We start from the raw sequence: 18936 nt of genomic DNA on the forward strand, positions 1-18936 counted from the left end.
AGATATATAAGGTACATATAAGATATATACATATATCTTAGAGTAGCCAAGACTACAAGACTAAACTATAAAGATTAAATAATAACCTTAGCAACAGCAAATATTCCTTTCATTGCTACAAATCTTGGAACAAAAATAATCATTATTCTTGGTAAAATACAAAAAAGAATGAAAAGTTAAAACATTTATGAGACAGTGCTTATTTCTTTAAGGCCATTTATTTGTACAAGTTAAATGTCAAATTAATAATTTGCTTGCATGCTTGGTAATTTTTTATTGGTTGCAGGTCTTGTGAAATTTACCTTTTAGAATATTTTTGTATTTCTGAAAATATTCTTGAGCTTTTATTTTGGAATACAGTTATTTGTAAACAGGTTGATGTCTTTGGGTTTTGCTTCAAGCTTTGCTAGATGGGACCATAGATACATTCAGTTTAGAATTAATTTTGCCACATTGCAGAAGTGAGTCCTTTGTTAGTGCTACATGCTCTGTGCATTATGAGATTTTTCTACTTTCAGCTGTTGGGAAGAGGCACTATTCCCAGCTCTGTGGGAGCTCCAAGCACTGTTTGCTATAATTATTTCAGATGATCTCCTCTACCTCCTCTTCCTCAGTCTTGGGTAGTTTCCTCACTCTCATGCATTGATCATAGTTAAATGAATACTTGATCCTCTGCCCATTTTTGGGGTTCTGTTTATGGACCTCTCTTCTTTCCATCATTCTGATCCTCAAATTCTAGTTTCCTTGGTTTCTCTGGACTCTCAGCTCTTTCTCACGTTAGGTACACTGCCAGGCACTGCCTGGGTTTTCTCTTCCCGAGTTGCTGCATGCAAACTTAACACCTGGCAGTAAGCTGGAATGGTCATAAAGCTCATCTCATTGTCTTCATTGTTTAATATCTGATTTTCTTTTTAAAGTAGGCTCCATGCCCAGCTTGGAGTTCAAGGCTCAAACTCATAAACCTGATTTCAGACCTGAGCTGAAATCAACAGTTGGTTGCTTAACCAACTGAGCCACTCAGGTACCCCATAATGTCTGATATTTTGAAAGGCTTTGCTTCATGTATTTTGCTTATTTATTATTTTTTAGGACATTTTAGGCAGGGCAAATCTTGTCCCTCTTACCCTGTCTTAGCTGGAAGCAAAGGTCTACCATATATTTTTAATGGCTACAAATATTCTACTATATAGCTCATATCAAAATCTAGAGGATCTGGGCAGCCCAAGTGGCGCAGCGGTTTAGTGCCGCCGGCAGCCAGGGGCGTGATCCTGGAGACCCGGGATCGAGTCCCAGGTCGGGCTCCCTGCATGGAGCCTGCTTCTCCCTCTGCCTGTGTTTCTGCCTCTCTCTCTGTGTCTCTCAGGAATAAATAAATACAATCTTAAAAAAAAAATCTATTTCACTAGAGACTGGCTAAAGGACATAAAACTTATTTCTAGTGTTTTAAAATTATAAACAATATAGAAATAAAAATTCTTATGTATATATTTTAAAACATGATAGAATGATGATTTCTCAGTTTTTTAGCTGATAAAAATGACCAATAAAGTATTTTTCAACCATGTTTAACTTTAAAAGTTTCAAGTTAGATCTAGAAAAATTAAACAGTGGCATTTTAAGGAGCAGCCTGGGTGGCTCAGTGGTTTAGCGTCGCCTTCAGCTCAGGGCATGATCCCGGAGTCCCGAGATCGAGTCCCGGGATTGAGTCCCACAACGGACTCTGGAGCCTGCTTCTGTCTCTGCCTCTGTGTCTCTCATGAATAAATAAAATCTTTTTTTTTAAAGTGGCATTTAAAAAAATTTATATACTTATTTTAGAGAGAGAGAGAGTGCACATAAGTGGGAAGGGGCAGAGGAAGAAAGAATCTGAAACAGATTCTGCTCTGAGGGTGAATTGCAAGCCCATGAGATCATGACCTAATCTGAAACCAAGAGTTGGATGCTTATCCGATTGAGCCGCCCAGATGCCCCCAAAAGTGGCATTATTATAGTAAGAACAGTAGTTGTCTTCTCAAAATCCTGTCACTCAAGTTTCAGAAACATTGCAAAGAGTAGCAGCTGGTTAGAATGGTTTAACTCTGAATGTCCAAGTTAGAGAAGGCTGTGACAGACTAAGGCTATAAATATTAGTGTTTGCTAGATGTTTTTTAGCACCTCATTCATTCGACAAATATTTTATTGTGGGTTTCAGCTATTTGGAGACATTGACACATGCAGTAGTGCTTGTTAAAAGTATATAGTATGGACAATTTGTCACTTATAGCCTTCATTACATTTTATAGTTTACATTTAACTCTGAAGATTTAAAATTTTAATTTTTTTATTTGACAATAGTTGACACACAAACTTATGTGAATTTCAGGTGTACAACATAGTGATTCAGCATCTCTATATGTTTTGCTGTGCTCACCACAAGTGCAGCTGCCACCTGTCACCCTTCAATGCTACTACAGTATCATTTACTATGTTACCTGTGCTGTCCCTTTTATTCCAGTGACATATTCATTCTATAACTGGAAGCCTGTATCTCCTACTCTCCTTCACCCATTTTACCGAGCTCCCTGCCCCTTTTTTTCTGGCAATCATCAGTTTGATCTCTGTGTTGATCTTATACATTATTTTTTGTTCTAAACTACTTTCTTATAAACAAATGAAAGGTCATTTTAATTTAAAAAAAAAGATTTATTTATTTATTTATTTATTTATTTATTTATTTATTTATGAGAGACACACACACACAGAGGCAGAAACAGGCGGAGGGAGAAGCAGGCTCCCCACAGTGAGTCTGATGTGGAACTCCATCCCAGGACCCCAGGATCACTACCTGAGTCAAAGGGAGATACTCAACCACTGAGCCACCCAGGTATCCCGAAACGTACATTTTAAAGCAAAACACATTCAACAACCTAACATTTCACTACTGAATTTATATTATTCATGAGTATAGGATACCTGTAACAATAAATATTCCTTCCATACTAATATTGACACTGGAATTTAGCAGAATAAGCCCAATTTAATAAATCTGGAGAACGAGGTTTTCTTTGCCCCCAATATTTCTACTCATCAGAAAATCTTATAGGAGACATTGTATAGGTAAACATCTTGCTTGAGGTCCTGATATTTTTCATAATGACATTTAGAGTAGGAAGAAATCTCTCCTCTATGGGTACAATATCCACATTAGATAAAATTTCAAATGTAAACTATTACTGCAGGTTATTCACAGTTCTTACATGTGTATTCATTGCTTCAGAGGCCCATTTTAAAAATAGAAATAGTGATAAAGTAGTCCACCCAAAAAATATAACCTCCTCCATAAAAATATTTATCATTACCCTTTCTTTTGTTGAAATATCACAAACAAGAGCTAACGTAACTATTTGTTTAAAGAAATTATCCAATTTAATGACTATGCATTTCTTCCCCTAGAAAAACACTTCAAGATTTAAAAAGGTGAAATTAGATGAAGGGATATCCTGCTGTGAATCACACTTTGTGAAAGAGAAATATTTCACAGTAGTGAGCTTCTTAATTAATAAAGAAACTAATAGGATTTTGTAAATAGACCTGGCTTTGTGTTCCTGGTAAAATGCACCAAGTTTGGATTGTGTGATTCAAAGATGGGTAACTGGCAAGCTTGGGACCAGGGGTAGATCAGGTTTTGAGGGATATGTAGCTTATTCAATTAGGTAACAAGTCTCTTATAAAAATAAATAAATAAATAAATAAATAAATAAATAAATAAATAAATAAAATACATAAAATTTGTAATAAAAGAGTTATTTGTTTAGAATGAGAAACATAGCATAAAGTCTTATAAATTAAAAAAATTAACAAAGAGCATTAAATATTAAAACAAAATCAATAAATTAATACATGTATTTAATTATGAACTGCTTGACATACCTCTATTATCCTATTCTCTTTCTATCTCAGTTACATACTTTGTATTGGCTTCTTTTTTTCTCATATGGATATTGAGTTGTTCCTGTACCCTTATTTTTTTTAAGATTTATTTATTCATTTATTTATGATAGACATAGAGAGAGAGAGAGAGAGAGAGAGAGAAAGAGAGGCAGAGACACAGGAGGAGGGAGAAGCAGGCTCCATGCCGGGAGCCCGACGCAGGACTCGATCCGGGGACTCCAAGATCACGCCCTCTGCCAAAGACAGGCGCCAAACCGCTGAGCCACCCAGGGATCCCCTCCAGTACCCTCATTAAAAGAGATTTTTCTTTTTTGCTTGAATTTCTCTTGTGTATTTGACAAAAACCATTTGACTTCTACATGGAGCATATTTTTGAACATTCTATTCTTTTCCATTGATTTACTTGTCTATGTTTTCACCACACTATCTTAATTATTGTAGCTTTATACCAAATTTTATTTTATTTTTTATTTAATTTTTATTTATCTATGATAGTCACACAGAGAGAGAAGAGAGGCAGAGACATAGGTAGAGGGAGAAGCAGGCTCCATGCACCGGGAGCCTGATGTGGGATTCGATCACGGGTCTCCAGGATCGCGCCCTGGGCCAAAGGCAGGCGCTAAACCGCTGCGCCACCCAGGGATCCCTATACCAAGTTTTAGAGTCAAAGGTTAGATCTTCTAACTTTGGTCTTTTTTCAAGATAGTTTTTATTATCTTTTGTCCTTTGCTTTTCCAAATTTAAAAATGATCTATCACTTTCTAGTAAAAAACACACTGGGATTTTTATTGGGAATATGTTGAATCTGTAGATCAATTTTGGTATCTTAATAATAATATTTGGTTTTGTGATCCATAAAAGTTATTTATATCTCCATTTATTCAATTGTTATTAGCAACATTTTATATAATTTTGCATGTTTTGTTTTTAATTTTGTTAAATTTATCCCCATTTTTATACTATTTTAAATGTTATTTAAAAATTTTGTTTTTCAATGTTTATTGTTAGTATAGTAAAAACATGACTGCTGTATGTCTATTGATTCTGCAACCTTCAACCTTAGTTCTAGCAGGGTTTTTTTTGGCAGGTTTCTTAGGATTTTTTAATATACATAATCATTTCAACTATGAATAATGACAGTTTTCCTCCTTTCACATTTGTTTGCTGTTTTTCCTTTTGCATTGGATATTAACTCCAATGCCATGATGAGTAAATGTGGCTAGATTAGGTATCTTTCCTTTTTATGTCATGTCAGAGGGAAAATATTTACTATTACATTGTTAAATAAGATATTAGTTGTAATTTTTTTATTGATCATGCTTATTAGATTGGTGAAGTTTTCTTCTCAGTTTGCTGAGAGATTTTTATTCAGATATTGTTGTGTTTTTGTCAGATGCCACTTCTCCATTTGGTAAAATAATCATATTTTTTGTCTTAAATGTTAAAGTAGTGAATTATATTGATATATTATCCTAAATTAAAGTTTCCTTGAATTCCTTGAATATACTTAACCTGATCATTGTATATAATCTTTATATATGGCTGGATTTGATTTACTAATATTTTATTCTTTGTTTTTATTTTTATTTTTTTAAGATTTTATTTATTCATGAAAGACACAGAGAGACAGAGAGAGAGAGAGTGAGGAACAGATGCATGCAGAGGGAGAAGTAGGCTCCATGCGGGGAGCCCAACCTGAGACTTGATCCTGCGTCTCCAGGATCACACCCTGGGCTGAAGGTGGCACCAAACCGCTGAGCCACCTGGGCTGCCCGATAATTTTTTTAAAGCAGTGTTTTATCTTTATATTTATTTATTTATTTATTTATTTATTTATTTATTTATTTATTTAAAGGTCATGGACCCATCAGAGCTTTCTTTTTTTTTTTAATTTAATTTTTATTGGTGTTCAATTTTCCGACATATAGAATAACACCCAGTGCTCATCCCATCAAGTGCGCCCCCCTCAGCACCCGTCACTCAGTCACCCCCAGCCCCCGCCCACCTCCCCTTCCACTACCCCTAGTTCATTTCCCAGAATTAGTTGTCTCTCATGTTCTGTCTCCCTTTCTGATATTTCCCACTCATTTTTTCTCCTTTCCCTTTTATTTCCTTTCATTATTTTTTATATTCCCCAAATAAAAGAGACCATATAATGTTTGTCCTCCGATTGACTTATTTCACTCAGCATAATACCCTCCAGTTCCATCCACGTCAAAGCAAATGGTGGGTATTCGTCTTTTCTAAAGGCTGAGTAATATTCCATTGTATATATAAACCACATCTTTATCCATTCATCTTTCGATGGACACCGAGGCTCTTTCCACAGTTTGGCTATTGTGGACATTGCTGCTAGAAACATCGGGGTGCAGGTGTCCCGGCGTTTCATTGCATCTGCATCTTTGGGGTAAATCCCCGCAGTGCAATTGCTGGGTCGTAGGGCAGGTCTATTTTTAACTCTTTGAGGAACCTCCACACAGTTTTCCAGAGTGGCTGCACCAGTTCACATTCCCACCGACAGTGTAAGAGGGTTCCCTTTTCCCCACATCCCCTCCAACATTTGTGGTTTCCTGCCTTGTTAATTTTCCCCATTCTCACTGGTGGGAGGTGGTATCTCATTGTGGTTTTGATTTTTATTTCCCTGATGGCCAGTGATGCGGAGCATTTTCTCATGTGCTTGTTGGCCATGTCTATGTCTTCCTCCGTGAGATTTCTCTTCATGTCTTTTGCCCATTTCATGATTGGATTGTTTGTTTCTTTGGTGTTGAGTTTAATAAGTTCTTTATAGATCTTGGAAACTAGCCCTTTATCTGATACGTCATTTGCAAATATGTTCTCCCATTTTGTAGGTTGTCTTTGAGTTTTGTTGACTGTATCCTTTGCTGTGCAAAAGCTTCTTATCTTGATGAAGTCCCAATGGTTCATTTTTGCTTTTGTTTCTCTTGCCTTCATGGATGTATCTTGCAAGAAGTTGCTGTGGCCAAGTTCAAAAAGGGTGTTGCCTGTGTTCTCCTCTAGGATTTTGATGGAATCTTGTCTCACATTTAGATCTTTCATCCATTTTGAGTTTATCTTTGTGAACGTTGTAAGAGAATGGTCTAGTTTCATTCTTCTGCATGTGGATGTCCAATTTTCCCATCACCATTGATTGAAGAGACTGTCTTTTTTCCAGTGGATAGTCTTTCCTCCTTTATTGAATATTAGTTGACCATAAAGTTCAGGGTCCACTTCTGGGTTCTCTATTCTGTTCCATTGATCTATGTGTCTGTTTTTGTGCCAGTACCACACTTGTCTTGATGACCACAGCTTTGTAGTCCAACCTGAAATCTGGCATTGTGATGCCCCCAAATATGGTTTTCTTTTTTAAAATTCCCCTGGCTCTTCGGGGTCTTTTCTGATTCCACATAAATCTTAAAATAATTTGTTCTAACTCTCTGAAGAAAGTCCATGGTATTTTGATAGGGATTGCATTAAACGTGTATATTGCCCTGGGTAACATTGACATTTTCACAATATTAATTCTGCCAATCCATGAGCATGGAATATTTTTCCATCTTTTTGTGTCTTCCTCAATTTCTTTCAGAAGTGTTCTATAGTTTTTAGGGTATAGATCCTTTACCTCTTTGGTTAGGTTTATTCCTAGGTATCTCATGCTTTTGGGTACAATTGTAAATGGGATTAACTCCTTAATTTCTCTTTCTTCAGTCTCATTGTTAGTGTATAGAAATGCCACTGACTTCTGGGGATTGATTTTGTATCCTGCCACACTGCCAAATTGCTGTATGAGTTTTAGCAATCTTGGAGTGGAGTCTTTTGAGTTTTCTATTTTAAAAGGATTTTAAATATATTTTTCGAAGATTTTGTTTGTAAATTTATTTTTCATAGTGTTCTTGTCTGATTGTGATAATGAGTAATATTAGCCTTATAAAATAAATGGTTATGTTGATAACCTCCTCTCTTTCCTGTTTCCTGACAGATTTTGTGCAAGACTGGTAATAGTTTTTATTTAAATGTCTATTGGGATTTGCCATCCCAATTTGCCACCCAATCTGTTGGGTAATGGATCTGGGCCTAAAGGTTTTTTGCCTTTTTTTTTTTTTTTTGGATGGGAGGTTGTTTCATTACAAATTTGGTTACTTTCTTAGAAAGAGGGGTTATATAGAATTTCACTGTCTTCTCTGGTCAATTTTAGTAATTGATGTCTTCCAATGCATTTTTTGTGTAATCTAAGTTGTAGAATTTAATGGTATAAAATAGCTCATGATATTCCATCATCATATTTTTACTGTATGTATCAATCATACACAGTATTGGTTTATGTCTTTACTCATATTCATCCTAGGAGTTTATTAATTTCACTGATCATTTCAAAAGACTAATTTTGTTATTTTCTCTATTGTTTTCCTGTTTTTTATTTATTTCTACTTGAATTTTTAGTATTCCTTTATTTTGATTCTTCTAATTACTGTGACTTGTATTTTTAATATTTTATAGATCTTAAACCTAGAAATAGAAATGATTGCCTTATACCTTTCAAATATTCTAATATGGCATTTAAAACTCTACGTTTCCTGAGATAGTTTTCTGAGAAAATGGTGGAATTCTTGGAAGTAGATTTCAGTAATCTGTCTCCCTACCTAGGCAGTAATTGTGCTGGCAGAATTTGTCTAATGGAATTGTTTTGGAACTCTGGAGTCTATGAAAATCTTGCAGTTTCCAGAGGAAGGCTTGGATAGTAACTTGTGGTTAATTTGGTCAACTTCAGCTCTTACTGCAGTAGCAGCTCCCCATCTCTCATGTGTTTTTGGAGTAGCTTGCACACAGCTTGCAAGAGTCAGAAGGAGCAGAAAGGATTCCATCTTCCAAATACTGGAGATTTCTGTTCTGATTACTAATAAGAGAGGTACAAAGAACTTAGAAGTAGTCCTTATTATTGTATTTCCTTCTATTGTTGCAAGCCCCTGCATCTGTAAATTAAAAGATTTCTAAGGGATTTAAATTTCCAGTGCTATATCATCTCTTCATTTTAATTTTTTCCTCTGTTGGGAGCCAGACATTGAGGACTAAGACATTCAAAAGCAACTGAATATAAGAGGAAAATTAGAAAATGACCTCATGTACTCAGAGAAAGATGCAGGTTCAGAAGGGATCTTAGGTTTATTCCTCTACCTGGGACAGCAGGGATCTCTAACAATGAAAAACAGAAACCATTAAAGTTTGAAATTGTAAAAGGAATAAATAAACCTGTCAAAAATTCTTTATCCAATAAAACTGTCCTTCAAAACTGAGGAGAAAATTAAGGCATTCCCAGATAAACAAAAGGCAAGGGAAGTTGGTTATTCCTAGACCTACATTGCAAGAAATGTTTACGGGAGTCCTGCAGGGTGAAAAAACAAAACAAAACATTAAACAGTAACATGAAGACATGAAGAAATACAGCTCTCAATGCGGGTAAATACATGGGCAATTATAAAAGCTAATACCATTGTAACAACACTTTGTAACTTCACCTTTTGTTTTCTACATAATTTAAAAGACTAAGGAATTTAAAAGAATTACTAGTTTATGTTTTGGGGTGTATGATGTGTAAAGATATAATTTTGTGACACCACTAACTGAAAAGGGTGAGGATGGAGCTATTAAAGGAGCAGTTTTTGTATGATATTGAAGTTAAGCTGGTATAAACTCAAATTAGAGTATTACAGTTTTAGGACATCAAATGTAAACTCTATGGTACCAACAAAGAAAATAGCTAAAGAATATACACAAAAGGAAATGAGAGGGGAACTTAAATGTTTCACTACAAAAAACAAAAAGTCAAATTCAATGAAAGAACACAGTAATGTAGAAGATGAAAGACAAAAAAGCGAGAAGACATAGAAAACAAATAGCAAAATGACAGAAGTCCCTCCTTATCAGTAATGGCTTTGAATAGGAATGGTTGAGATTTTCCATTCAAAAGGCAGAGATTGATAAAATGGAAAACAAATACATGATCCAACTATATACTGTCTACAAGAGACTCACTTTGTATCCAAAGATACAAATAGATTAAAATTGAAAGGATGGGTGGGGTGCCTGGGTGGCTCATTCAGTTAAGCATCTGCCCTGGCCTCAGACCATGATCCTGGGATCCTAAGATCAGAGCTCCACTTCCAGCTCCCTGCTCCACAGAGTCTGCTTCTCCCTCTACCCCCACCCTGCTTGTCCTCTCTCTCACTCTCTCTCTCTCTCAAATAAATAAAAATCTTTTTAGAAAACAGAAAAAAAGAAATTGAAAGGATGGGAAAACAGAAAAAAAAAAGGATTATTTGCATTATCCATGCAAATAATAAATGAAGAGAACAAGACTGGCTATACTAACATCAGACAAAAGTTTTAACTTAAAAGGAAAATACTGCAAGACACAAAGGACATTATATATTAGTAAAAGTTTCAGTAGAGCAAGAAGATACTATAAAACCTACCAAGACCAAGTCACAAGCAAATAAAAAATCTAAGTAGATTTATAGCTAGTGAATAAAGTTATAGCTAGTGAATCAGTAATCAAAAATTGCTGACAAAGAAAATGCTTAGACCTGATGGCTTCATTAACAAATTCTATACAATATTCAAGGAAAAACTAACACTAATCCTCTAACTTATATAAGATTGAAGAAGAGGAACACTTCCGAACTCATTCTGTAAGGCCAGCATTGCTCTGATATCAAAGCCAAAGACACTACAAGAAAACTAGAGACCAATATTACTTATGAACATTGATGCAAAAATCTTCAACAAATTCCTACACTAAATTCAGCAGCACATTAAAGGATTATGCACAGTGAGCCAGGGGGGTTTATTCCTAGAATACTAGGATGATTTAACATACAAAGACTGATTCAATGTAATACACCACATTAATAGAATAAAGGGAAAGAGCCCCACATGATTATTTTAATTGATGTACAAAAAAAATTTGACAAATTCAACATAATTTCATGATAAAATATGCAACAAATGAAGAATAAAGGAAATTACCTCAACATAATAAAAGCCATATATGAAAAATTCATAGTGGAGATCATATGCAGTTGTGAAAAACTGAAAACTTTCCCTTGAAGATCAGAAACAAGGCAAAGATTCCTCCTTTTGTCACTTCTATTCAACATAGTACTAGAAGTTCTAACTAGAACAATAAGGCAAGAAAACAATAAAAGGCATTCAAGGAACTGAAAACAGGGCCTCAAAAAGATATTTCTACACTCCTATTCATAGCAGCATTATTCACAATAGCTAAAATGGAAGCGTCCACCAAAATGTGGTTTATGCATATATTTTGCAGTCTTTTTTTAATAAATTAATTTTTTATTGGTGTTCAATTTACCAACATACAGAATAACACCCAGTGCTCATCCCGTCAAGTGTCCCCCTCAGTGCCCGTCACCCACTCACCCTCACCCCCCGCCCTCCTCCCCTTCCACCACCCCTAGTTCGTTTCCCAGAGTTAGGAGTCTTTATGTTCTGTCTTAAAAAGAAACAAATTTCTGACATAACATGGATAAACACTGAAGACATTACACTAAGAGACATAAACCAGTCACAAAAGGACAGCTACTGTATCATTTCACTTATATGAGGCACTCAGAGTAGTAAAAATCATACAGAGAGAAAAATAGATTGGTGGGTGCTAGGGACTGGAGGTAAGGGAAAATGAAAAGTTATTGTTTTATGGTATAGACTTTCAGTTTTACAAGAGGAAGAGAGTTAAGGGGATGGATGGTGGTGATTGTTGCCCAGCATTATAAATATATTTAATACCACAGAATTTAACTGTATATTTAAATCGCTAAAATAGTAAATTTTACATTATGCATATTTTACTACATTTAGAAAATTGGAAAAATACATTTTTCTAAAGATGAATTTGCTGCATTTCATTAATTTTAATTCATTGTACTTTTAGTATCACCCAACTGGATATATTTTCTCATTTTCTGGTAATATTATGCATATTCAAGTTTTTTGGCTGACATTGGTATTAGTGTAACTATACTAGGTTTTTTGTACTTAGTGCCTGCATGGCTAGTCTTTTTTTTTTTTTTTTTTTTAAGATTTTATTTATTTATTTGAGAGAGAGTGAGTGAAAAAGAGAGGGAGAGAGAATCTGAAGCAGGCTCTGCACTGAGCACAGAGCCTGACACAGGGCTTGATTCCACAGCTGTATGATCATGACCTGAGCTGAAACTAAGATTGGATACTTAACTGACTGAGCCACCCAGGTGTCCCTGCATGGTTAATCTTTTAAAAAAATTTTTAACTTTCTGGGTGCCTGGATGGTTCAGTTTGTTAAGCATCTGACTCTTGATTTTAGCTTAGGTCATGATCTCAGGATTATGGGATCAAGCCTCAAGTAGGGCTCCCTGCTCAGTGGGGAGCCTGCTGGAGATTTTTTCTTCCTCTCCCTCTACCCTTTTCCCCAGTTTCCACACACTGTCTCTCAAATAAATAAAAAAAAATAACTTTCAAAATGTTTGTATTTTTATGTTTGAAGTTTATTTATTTTTTGTAAATAACCATGGTTGAGTTACAGTCTGTGTTTTAAGGGAAGTGTTTTGTTTGTTATATTTAATATAATTATTGACATGCTAGAATTTTATATTGGTATTTGAGTTTTCAAAAAATCTATTCATTTTTTCCCAGTTCTTTCCTTTTTGTCTTTTTTGGAAGTACATAAGTATGTTTTTATATTCCATTTTATACTATGGCATTTTAGTTAACCATCTTTATAGTTTCTGGGTTTGTCTCTTTAGATAATAAATTACGCATATATAATTTATTATGACACATTAAAATACTCATGAACAGTTTAAGAAATTTATAAAATATGTTTTCAGTTGTCATATATTTTACTTCTAAATATTCTATAAAATAATTTTTCATTGTTTGTTTTAATTCCAGCATAGTTAACATACAGGGTTAACATTATAACATAACATAATGTTAACATCAGTTTGAGGTGTACAATAAAATAATTCAACACTTTCATACTCATCCAGTGCTCATCAGGACAATGTACTCCTTAATCTCCTTCACCTATTTAACCCACCCCCTCACTCATCTCCCCTCTGGTAACCATTAGTTTGTTCTCTGTAATGAAGAGTCTGTTTCTTGGTCTGCCTCTCTCTCTCTCTCTTTTTCCCCTTTTCTCATTTGTTTTGTTTCTTAAATTCCACATATGAGTGAAATCATGTAGTATTTATCTTTCTCTGACTGACTTATTTCACTTAGCATAATAATCTCTGCTCCAACCATGTTGTTGCAAACGGCAAGAATCCATTCTTTTTCATGGCTGAAATTGTGTATATACAATGGTATATATATACCAACTTCTTTTTTTTTTTTAATTTTTTTTTTTATTTATTTATGATAGTCACACACAGAGAGAGAGAGAGAGAGGCAGAGACACAGGCAGAGGGAGAAGCAGGCTCCATGCACCGGGAGCCTGACGTGGGATTCGATCCTGGGTCTCCAGGATCGCGCCCTGGGCCAAAGGCAGGCGCCAAACCGCTGCGCCACCCAGGGATCCCTATACCAACTTCTTTATCCATTTATCAGTCAATGGACACTTGGGCTGTTTCCATAATTTGGCTATTGTAGATAATGCTTCTGTAAACCTTGGGGATACATTTATCTCTTTCAATATCTCTTTCAAAGGCACCTTGGGATACATTTATTCCTCTCAATTAGTATTTTTGTATTCTTTTGGTAAACATCTAGTAGTGCAATTCCAGGAACCTAGGGTAATTCTATTTTTAGCTGTTTGAGGCACCTCCATGCTGTTTTCCAGAGGGCTGCACCAGTTTGCGTTCCCACCAATAGTGCACAAAGATTACTCTTTTTTTCATATCCTTGCCAATGCTTGTTTCTTGTGTTTTTGATTTTAGCCATTCTGACAGGTATGAGATGATATTTCATTATAGTTTTGATTTGCCTTTCCCTGATAATGAGTGATGTTGAGCATCTTTTCATGTGTCTGTTAGCCATCTATGTCTTTGGAAGAATGTCTGTTCATGTCTCCTGCCCATTTTTTAAAATTGGATTATTCATTTTTGGGGTGGTGAGTTTTCTAAGTTCTTTATACATTTTTATACTAACCCTTTATTGGATGTGTCATTTACAAATATCTTCTTCCATTCATTGTGTTACTTTTTAGGTTTTTTTTTTTTTATTGTTTCCTTCATTGTGCAGAAGCTTTTATTTTGATGTAGTCCCAATAGGTTATTTTTGCTTTACTTCCCTTGTCTCAAGATACATATTTAGAAAAATTTTGCTATGGCTCAACTCAGAGACATTACTGCCTGTGCTCTATTCAAAGATTTTTTTTAATGGTCTCAGGTCTTACACTTAAGTCCTTAATACATTTTGAATTTATTTTTGTGTATATTGTAAGGAAGTGGTCCATTTTCATTCTTTTGCATGTTGCTGTCCAGCTTTCCCAACACCATTTGTTGAAGAAAATTTTTTTCCATTGCATTTTCTTTCTTACTTTTTCGAAGATTGATTGATCATTTAATTCTTTAAAACCCATTTTTGATTATAATTTTTACTTTACAATGATGATTATCTCTAAGGAAACACAAATAAAATGTGTGTAAATACAGGAATAATAACTCAATGGCCTTTAATATTTGTTGAACAATTTTTTTCTGGTGTTTTTCTTTCCTTCTTATGAAACCCAGTTTCTGTCTTGTATTGTTTTCTTTTAGGCTACAGAAATTCTTTTAGTGTTTCTCATAGTGGAGATTAATTCTTTCATTTTCACTCTCTGAAAATGATTTAATAAGATGTAATATCAATAAAATTGGAAAAGTAAAGAAAATCTATTGTTTTATAGACTTCTTAGAAAGGAGCATTCTCATACTGCTTTTTTTAAAAAAGATTTTTAAAAATTTATTTATAAGAGACACAGAGGCAGAGACATAGGCAGAGGGAGGCTAATGACTCCAGGATCATGACCTGAACCAAAGGCAGATGCTTAACTGAACAGCCACCCAGGCTTCCCTTAGCTACTAAAATTTACATTGCAAAATACATTACTAGAATTGAGAACATCTAAAAACCATTATGTATACTATGAATTAACTTAGAAATATGTATGATTTTGCCTGAGTAAAAGAACCCTGATATACATCAAATTTTAGCAATTATGATATTTTCCTTCGTGGTTTGTGTGTGTGTGTGTGTGTGTGTGTTTTCCAACTTTTATGACCTGACTTTGTAATTAAGCTGATATCTTATAATATTTATTTAAGGAAATATTATCAAGGACAGTAGAAAATATTAAATATACTGTAGAATAGAAAACTACTAAGAAATAACTGCTATTGAAGTTTGGAGTCTCTATCATTCTCTAGGGAGTATAGATGTCTTTTTTGCCTAAGGGACCAACAATAAAACTATTTAATTTGTGTTTCATGTCTCCTCTTTTCCATACCTAATGAGCTGTGGTAAAGGGATAAAAATTCAGTTGAGAAAGACATAGAAACCAAGCAATGCAATCGTGAATAAAAAAAAAGCCAATTATAAGTGGAAGTTCCATTAAATTTTACAGCATTAATGAAAAGCCTAGTTTATATCTTTGCAGGTTTCCAAAATGTTTGGAAGGTAATATTTTCTGTTTTTTTTCTGGAATGTGTTGATTCTTCTTACTAGAGAACTGGGAACTGGAAATGGTTAGCCTGGTGACCCAAAATGATGTATTTTGGCCTGAGGCTAGTTGACCTGTCAAGCAAATGGTAACGAATAGAAGGTGTGTTCCTTACAACACTTCAATTTCTATTTTTACCTGTGCACACATGCATCATCATAATAAGGGATGTGCTATTGTGCATTTTAAGGTCATACAGTACTATGGCAAATTGGAATTTAGATCCTCTGACCATAGGTAAATTACCAATTCATTCTCTTGGTGAAATAAAAAATACAAAGAACTTATATTTGAAAGAGAATTATTAATGGTGCTTATCTTACCTTGCTATATTTTGATATTTTGGAATATTATTTAAATGTTAGCACTTGATGGCTGTCGGTGGGAAGAAAGTACCAATTAGTATTTATTTAATGATATTACTTCTGTTTCTGGTAGGAACAAATTAGAAGCATTTATGTTAGATCTAGAAAGGAGTTTATAGGAAAATTTAAATGATAACTGTACAAAAATATAAATTTTATATTCTTTCACCTAACATTTTATTGTAAACTATAAATATATTCCCCACTTAACATTTACTGTAACCATTACTAAGGTAATAAATATTTTTCAAAAGCATTATTTTCAATAGATATATAAAATTCTCCTAGAGGAAAAGCTTTTTCTTTCTCCATCAACCAATAAATTGATGCTGAAATAACCATTCTTCATTCCAGGATAGTATCATAAGACTACATGGGTTTTCAAAATGGTTTTATGAAACTCTCTAAATGTTAGTGATCACACCAAGAGGTTATAAAAAGAGGGTCATTTCTTTTTAGTCTCTGATTATCAGTGTGCTTTTCCTAACAACTGCTTATTTTTAACTTGTGGATACTATATGCCATAAAAATGACTACATTTTAAGTCTTGCCTCTAGAAGACTTGAATAAAGTTGTAACATAACTGTAATCTGTGTATAACTTGACTTAGATTTCCTATACCCCAATCTGACTTCCTGTAAATTAATTTTAGCTTGTTATATGTGTGCAGCCTTTTGAAATATATTTGTTGTGAAAAGTTAGTATGTAAATAACAACAAATCAACAATGATTGTAATGTACCACAAGGAAATTACCTGGTCTCTCTGAATATCAGTTTCCTAAGTTAAGAAATGTGGATAGATATTTTAGGGTAGAGTCATTATGAAATTTAAATTAAATAATTTAAATGAAAGCCTATTATAGAGTCAGGAAGAGAACAGTGTTCAAAAGGTATCTTCCATTCTTTCTTTAGAGGCAGAGCTAGTATGTAAATTCAATTTTCATTTAGCTAACACACTTGCTTCTAAGTGGAGCCATTCTGAAACCATCTCAAGCAGATGACAACCTATCTAAGATTACCAATACCTTGGTACATTATATAGCAACTTCATATATTAAAAATCATTTTAAAAAGCCTAATGAAATAAAACAAAATTGTTATTCACTTTTCAAATAATTATTTTGGTAACATAGATAAATGCAATTTTATCTTTACTATGGGAAAGGATTACCATAACAATTTTTTAGCAATAGAATCTTAAAATCTACTAAGTCTATGGCTATTTATATATAGTTTTATACAAAAGATTTAAGACCTTTTACATTTTAAATATATATGAGTAAGAAGGATGAAAAGGGGGATGCCTGGGTGGCTCAGTGGTTTGGCACCTGCTTACAGCCCAGGGCGTGATCCTGGAGTCCTGGGATCGAGTCCCATATGGGACTCCCTGCATGGAGCCTGCTTCCCCCTCTGCCTATGTCTCTGCCTCTCTCTCTCTCCCTGTCTTTCATGAATAAATAAACAAAATCTTAAAAAAAAAGGAGGAAAAGTTCAGTGTAGAGCACTCCAGGTACTAAATATTATAAAATGTATTATTAATAATAAGATTACTAATTAGGGATGATAATATTTGTGAAGCATTTGTCCTGTTACATATATTTGTATTAATATACTTTCACATAATATGTTAATATTTCATTTACTTAAATTGCACTTTGCCTTTAAAATATCATTAAAACTTGTAACATATAGATAATGCAGTTATGTAATTACTTAATCTTGGTGTTGGGTTTAGTGAGGGAACTAACCTCACTTGTCTGGTAGGGATATCTCACAAGGTGTTTTATTTTTCCTTTAAATTTAATATTTATTTAATGATTAATTTCCTTACATTTTTTCCTTTACAATTAAAGCAAAAAGTTTTTCTAGTGTTCACATATAATCAGGGTTTGCAGCTTATATCTTTTGACTAAAAAATATAAAAGCTAATTATGGTGGTCAATATGTTTCACCTAAGGAAGAGAAAGTTTAGTGTTAAATAGTATTTCTCTTCAAAGAGAAATCAACCAAGTGAGTTAATAGTGGTTGGGTAATCCACCCTTCCTTTCTCCATTTCCCAATCCTAGAATGTAATGGAACAATGAGTAGTAAGACTTGACTGAGTAGAAGTGGAGACATAAAATATTTGAATTTCTGTTATTGGGTTTTCTTACTGGTTGCTCTATATCCATTCCTTTTGATGATGCTCTGATATCCCAATTTCTTCTTTTTTTTTAACAAGAACTCTCAGAGAAAATCCTTTTCTAGGGAGAGTCATTAATATGGTGTCTTACGAAAAGCCACATATATTCAAAGAGAGTGAATGATCGAGCCTGTGATAGCCTCCTTTCCTGAGGCAAAAGACACGAAATCACTGAGGTGACAGGGAAATATATATTATATCTACCTTCTTTTTGTTAATGCACACACAGAGATTTGTTTTTCAAGAATAAATATAAGAAGATAACTGCCTGCAGAAGCTGGAAAAACAAATGGAAATTCTAAATGTTACCTGAACTTAATTATTAATCTTTGCTTTGCCTACAACAAAGTTCTCTTTTTAATTTCTCAAATTGGAAGAAAGGGAGAGAGAAAAAGAGAGATATATAGAGATATTCATGAAAGTATAGAAAATTTTTATTGCTTAGAAAATAAAAATTTATATCTATAAAAATAACTGTCATTGGGGGCACCTGAGTGGCTCAGTGGTTGAGCATCTGCCTTTGGCTCAGGTCATGATTCCAGGTCCTGGGATCGAGTACTGCATCTGGCTTTCTGCGGGGAGCCTGCTTCTCCCTCTGTCTGTGTCTCTCAGTCTCTCATGAATAAGTGAATAAAATATATTTAAAAAAAAAAGAAAAATAACTGTCACCATTAAAAACATGAATCTTTATTAAGAATGTTAAATTTATGCCTTGAAACAATCCTATACTTATGTTCTCAATTTGATGAGCTCTTGAAAATAACCTGGT

This window comes from Canis lupus, chromosome 18, assembly GCF_048164855.1.
Source record: "Canis lupus baileyi chromosome 18, mCanLup2.hap1, whole genome shotgun sequence".
Lineage (NCBI taxonomy): Eukaryota > Metazoa > Chordata > Mammalia > Carnivora > Canidae > Canis > Canis lupus.